We start from the raw sequence: 6000 nt of genomic DNA on the forward strand, positions 1-6000 counted from the left end.
ATTCATCACTAAAGTTTTACATTAGAAAGAACAGTGCCTACAGTCAACAACATGACCTCCCACTTTAAGAAGCTAAGAAAAGAACAAATCAAACCCAAAGAAAGGAGGAAGAGAAGTTAGGATAGGACAGAAAGCAATAAAATGGCCGACAGGCAAGTAGATCAACATCAAGGGCATGCAGGGTTGGTTCTTTGAAAGATCCATAATTCACAAACCGTTAGGAACCCGAGGAAACAATACATGAACCCTACTGCTGGATGCAGGAGACGGAGACAGTTTGGCAGTCTCTTATTAAGTCAGACATACATTTACCAAAAGACCCACCACTCCCACTTCTAGGCATCTACCCAAGAAAAATGAAGAAATATGTCTACACGGAACTTTTATAGGAATGCTCATGATAGCAGTTTTCATAATAGCCAGATCTGGAGAGAACCCAAATGTCCATCAGCTGATGAATAAACAAAGGTAGCATGTCCGCACAATGAAATATTACTCAGCAATAAACGCAGATGAACTCTTAGTGCATGCAGCGGTGTGGATGCTCCATCACGTCATGCTCTGCAGGAGGCAGAGCCAGAAGATGCTGACCACACCATTCTGGGGTCATGAAATTCCAGGAAAGGCCCAACTGAGGAGAGAGAAGCAGACCAAAGTGTGCCAGAGGCCAGGTCAGGGAGAGAACGGTCTGCCGGGGGCCTGGGGAGCATGTCTTACTGTGGCGGTAGGTGCATGAACTTACAGCTATCAAAACTCAATGTGCAATACGCTATAGCTGATGAGGCACGTTTTGTGCACATTGTGTGTGTGTGTGTGTGTGTGTGTTGCACCCTGCTTGCTTAGTACAGAATGCCATATGACCTCATCACCCACCCACCCATCTTTCCTTATCTTTCACATACCTGTGGCCTTGATAATCACCCCGTCTCATTCTGTTTGAACCTCAGTAACCTGCCCTCTGATCTGGTCACTTAGCCCATCACCTCTGCACATCCAAACCCCAGAGACCTGTCAGAACCAGCTCAGACTGACTCCAGCACTGCCACCCTCTGCCCCTCTCCAGCCCATCATTCCCCCTGTCTGCATGTGAGCTCTATGTTCCCCTTAACGAGGGGTTGCTCATTAATTACCCTCACCTTCCACGCAGGGTATTTGCCAAGGAACCTTCAGGATTCTCATCTGTGTCCCTCCCACCCCGCAGTCTGGTTATGACTGCTCCAGTCTCCAAGAGCCAGAGCCCTGGCCTCTGCTCATCCCAACAACTCCACCATGGGCCTCCGAGCAGAGCACCCTCCAGATGCCCCTCTCCTGGATCCTCTGTCCTCCCCAAAGCCCAGGGCCACAGACCTGATCAAGGCTAGCACTTGGGTTGTCACCCTAAAAATGTCAAAAAACTTATGCACTCACTCAGTTTCCAAACATCTCCCTAAAGATGGTTTTCAAACAAGTCTCCACCCTTTCATCACCACCTCTCTCCATGCTCCAGTCTCCAGCCAGTCCCAACCCAGTAAGAGCATGCTCAGAGGTCCTGGACCAACAGGGTCCCCTAGAGCTCCCAGCCACCTCTGTCCCTCCCACAGAGCTCCCAGCCACCTCTGTCCCTCCCACAGAGCTCCAGCCACCTCTGTCCCTCCCACAGAGCTCCCAGCCACCTCTGTCCCTCCCACAGAGCTCCCAGCCACCTCTGTCCCTCCCACAGAGCTCCCAACCACCTCTGTCCCTCCCACGGAGCTCCCAGCCACCTCTGTCCCTCCCACGGAGCTCCAGCCACCTCTGTCCCTCCCACGGAGCTCCCAGCCACCTCTGTCCCTCCCACGGAGCTCCCAGCCACCTCTGTCCCTCCCACGGAGCTCCCAGCCACCTCTGTCCCTCCCACGGAGCTCCCAGCCACCTCTGTCCCTCCCACGGAGCTCCCAGCCACCTCTGTCCCTCCCACGGAGCTCCCAGCCACCTCTGTCCCTCCCACGGAGCTCCCAGCCACCTCTGTCCCTCCCACGGAGCTCCCAGCCACCTCTGTCCCTCCCACAGAGCTCCAGCCACCTCTGTCCCTCTCACAAAGCTCCCAGCCACCTCTGTCCCTCCCACAGAATTTTCCAGGCAACACTGCAGCACCCTGGTTCCTGGGCCCCCACATTCAGAAACTTTTTCGTGGGCTTTCTATGGGTGCTCTTCTCGCCCCAGCTATGCCCTGCCCCTCACAGTGCAGAGGTCAGCTCTACCCGCCCTCTCCTTGGTGGACACAGTTAAGGCAGTCCTCTGCACACACCAGCAGCAGGTATTTTTTTAATTAAAGTGCGGTACTTTGATCTCGCTGACCAGAGGCTCCTGGGCATGTTTCCTTGAAGGGGCTCTTTATTGCTTCCTCTCCCTCCAGACTGGGCCTCGCCGGGTGGGTCTGCTAGGTGGTCACAGCCAGAGGCCACTCTGTAGCCTGCTGCCCATTCAGAGCCTGCCTCTCCCTCCCACCAAGCTGGCCTGCTCTGGAGGAGGGGCGGCTCCCTCTGCCCCAGAGTGGGGTTCTCCCAGCAGTGCCCCAGCCCGAGGCCCAGAGCAACACCTCCCTCCCTCGTCTGGAACCCTCTGGGCCCTGCAAGTCAGCAGCACGTCCCCACGGCCCACAGAGCTCCCAGCCACCTCAGTGTTCCTGTTCTCTACTTCAGGTGCGAGGAATTTCTGCCTCCAGCAAGACCCCGGGTGCCACACCATCCTGGAGAGTGGTAGGCATGGCACCCAGTTAAAAGCCAGCACAGTGTCCCGAGTTGCCTGGACGGCACAGCTTGGGACGCTGGAATGTGACCTCAGTCCCTCAGGTTGCTGTGCCTCCCAGGACCCTCCCCGGCACCATGGCCCACTGGACCCACAAAGCCCTCCGGCAGGCAGGTGCGAAAGCCCACCAGGCCGCACGAGGGAGCTGTTCACACAGCCCAGCCGCCGGTCGGACCAGAACCACACCACAGGCTCGCAGGAGCTCCGCAGCACAGGGGAGTCGGGCCAGCGCCAGAGCCCTCTCTCGCCTCCGAGGGACGTCCCCAGATGCTGAGAGCCATTGCCAAGTAGGAATGACGCATCGAAATTTCCTTGCCAGCGTACCCCATGTTGCTTAGAGGAAGGATTCGTGGAAATGGACTTGCCTTGGACATTTTGCAGTGACATTGCATGTATGTTTGAGAAAGGTGACCCTGCTCAAGGACCAGGGTGGATCCAGGTTTAAGGAGGATCCTACTGGATTAGGGCGGATCAGGTTTTAGGGAGTATCCCACTCCTTGGGTTTAGGGCAGTTCCAGGTTTAAGGTGTACCCTGCCGGGAAAAGGACGTATCCTGCTGATTAGAGCCTGGTGGAGTACGTGGATTTTGCCCAGAACGTGAATTTCCCCCAGAATGTGTTTGTAGAGGGCCAGTGTGAGTTCGGGAATAAAGAATTGCTGTTTGAATCTACAAAGCTGTGAGTAGCTCGTGATTTTGTGCCCAGCCAGACTGCGGCACCCAGAGCACCAGGGAGACCTGCAGACCGGTCAGCTCCCCTGCTGCCCTTGCAGGCGTGTGTGCCCAGCCCTGGCCCCCTCGCTCCAGCCTGTGTGACCTCAGAAGTCATCCTGGGGACAGGAGTAGCAGTAGGGCTTACCCCACAGGGTGGTGGCAGTGTGTGACTGGCTGGCACAGTGTGTGTGCAAGACAGCTCACCACTCACAGGTGCTCCTCTGGGCCCAAGGGCCGGCCGGCTGCTCTCCTGCATTCCCTGGTCTGCCTTGGTACCTGTGCTTTCCGCATGGGAAAGGGTCTGCACCCTGGGCCTGTCACATGGCCAGCTGCTCCAGATGGGCCCTGGTGGCCTCCCGGAGCACCTGGTGTCCAGGCTGGGAAGGACTGCAGAGGCAGAGCCCCAAGGGCATTTTAACTTGGCTTCCTTCTTGGTGTTGACTGCGACCCTCGCCCTTGGGTCACAGAAGGATGGTAGCCAGACACTGGACCCAGACGCTGGACCCTGACTGCCATTGAGTTTCTGTAGCACCACCTGGCATCACCATGGAGAAGACTGTCAGCACTGAGATGGACACCAGACGGCCTGGTCCACACAGCCCAGGTTTGCAAACACCCCTAGGTACCTGCTGCAGCTGCTACTTACAGCTCACCCCTCACCCACAGGAATCGGACAAAATGCTTCAGTGCCCCCTGCACCCTGGGAGTGTGAATCTGGTGACAGGGAGTGACCAGCCCCTGCCTCAGGTCAAGACTGCCACATCCCAAGGTGCCCACCTCGAGAGCCTCGTGTCTGCTGGAGCACAGGCCCAAGAAGGTCCCGGGGCCTCTCAGAGATGGCTGCCCCTGCTCCTCCCCGTCCACCCCACACCTTCTCTGCTTCAAGGCTGCCACCCAGGCCGGAGGCCCGGACCCCTCCCCGCCTGCCCACCTAGTCCAACTGAGTGACAGCTGACCAGCGGCCACTCTTCTGGAGCTTTCTGCCCACAGGGAAGGTGGGAGGCGTGTCCTTGCACTGGCCGAGATCCTGGCCACAAGAGTCCAGCTCTGTGTCCCTGAGGAGCCTCAGGGTCCTCTGAGGTTTTTCTCTCTCAGGTCCCTGCCGCAGTCCGGCTGGGCACAATAACCGGGAGGTGACAAGCAACTTGAAGGTTGAAGCGGGAACTGCTTTATTGCGGGGAAACTCAGCAGGAACTGAGGGGGAACTCAAGATAGCGGGCACCCAAAGTAGCGGGAACCGCTTTATTGTGGGAGAGAAGAGGTATATATACCTAACTGATGACACACAGCTTGTCTCAATTAGCATCATCCAGATACAGCAGTCAGCCAATAAGGAGTCCCCACCATCTTAATGGCTCGGTGGCGTTGCCTTACAAACCACTCCTCCTGGCAAACTGCCAGGCGCCATCTTGACTTGATTTGTTGTCCCCAACATCTCCTCCCTTTTATTTTATTAAACAACAAGTATGTGGTTTAGGGACCGTGCCTATTTTAGGTTGTCCAATACTACATATGATCCTTACCCGTCATTGGATGGTCTGACCTCAAATCGTCAGCCTCCTGGCTTAGGTTGGTACCATTGTAATTGGATCTTACCCATCTTTGACTACCAGCCCAATATATTTAGCCATACTTGTGGATAATGACCAGAGTGGTTTTTACACAAACACCATAAACAATCTGCCACAAGCAGAAGGAGGAGGATACAAAATGCCACAATACCAAGCCACTGACGGCTCCAAGTGAAAAGCCCTTAGAAAAATTGTACCACCGATGACACCGTCAGCAAAGATACCCTGGTACTATTACAATTATCCATAGATTAGTTCATAATGCATATAAGTGATACACAGTCCAGGTAAGTTCTGTAAGCAGCTTAAAGCAGAGTAACCCATTAATATGTCTATTCCTTCTTGAAGTATTGATGCATAGGTTATACAGTTTGTTGTGAAAGCTATCACAGAAGCTGTAGTAGCAGCAGCAGAAAAAGCAACAGCTGTGACGATGGGTAGCTGTAATTCCGAAGTCTCATTTGGTTTTTCAGTAATACTGGAAATTCTTCTATTTTTGTCTTCACTGGCACTGGGATGAAGGTAGGAATTCTGGCAATTATGGATAAAGAAAATTGTGTAGCATCCAGCAGGCACTAAGAAAACAATTTTCTGAACAATTTAGAACACTTTCCTGAACAGAATTATTAGATATAATGAAAAGGTGAAAGTAAACAAACAGATCTTTAAACTCCTTTTTTGTTCACATTTTAAAACAATCCTTGTAAATTTCTGAATTTAGGTAGATTATTTCATAGACATCAACATTTTGAACACCTAGAAAAACTTGTAAGCTTAATTTTAAAGATATCTTTACTTTCATCTGTTTACCCAATTTAAATTAAACTGTTTAAATCACGTGAATTAAAGATATTTGGATCTATTTTTTAAATTTTCATGAGCGCTCCTCATAAATGATATATGGACATACGCACATACAGACATACAACACATAACACAAGTGTGCACACA

This window comes from Urocitellus parryii, assembly GCF_045843805.1.
Source record: "Urocitellus parryii isolate mUroPar1 chromosome 3 unlocalized genomic scaffold, mUroPar1.hap1 SUPER_3_unloc_2, whole genome shotgun sequence".
NCBI classification, from domain to species: domain Eukaryota; kingdom Metazoa; phylum Chordata; class Mammalia; order Rodentia; family Sciuridae; genus Urocitellus; species Urocitellus parryii.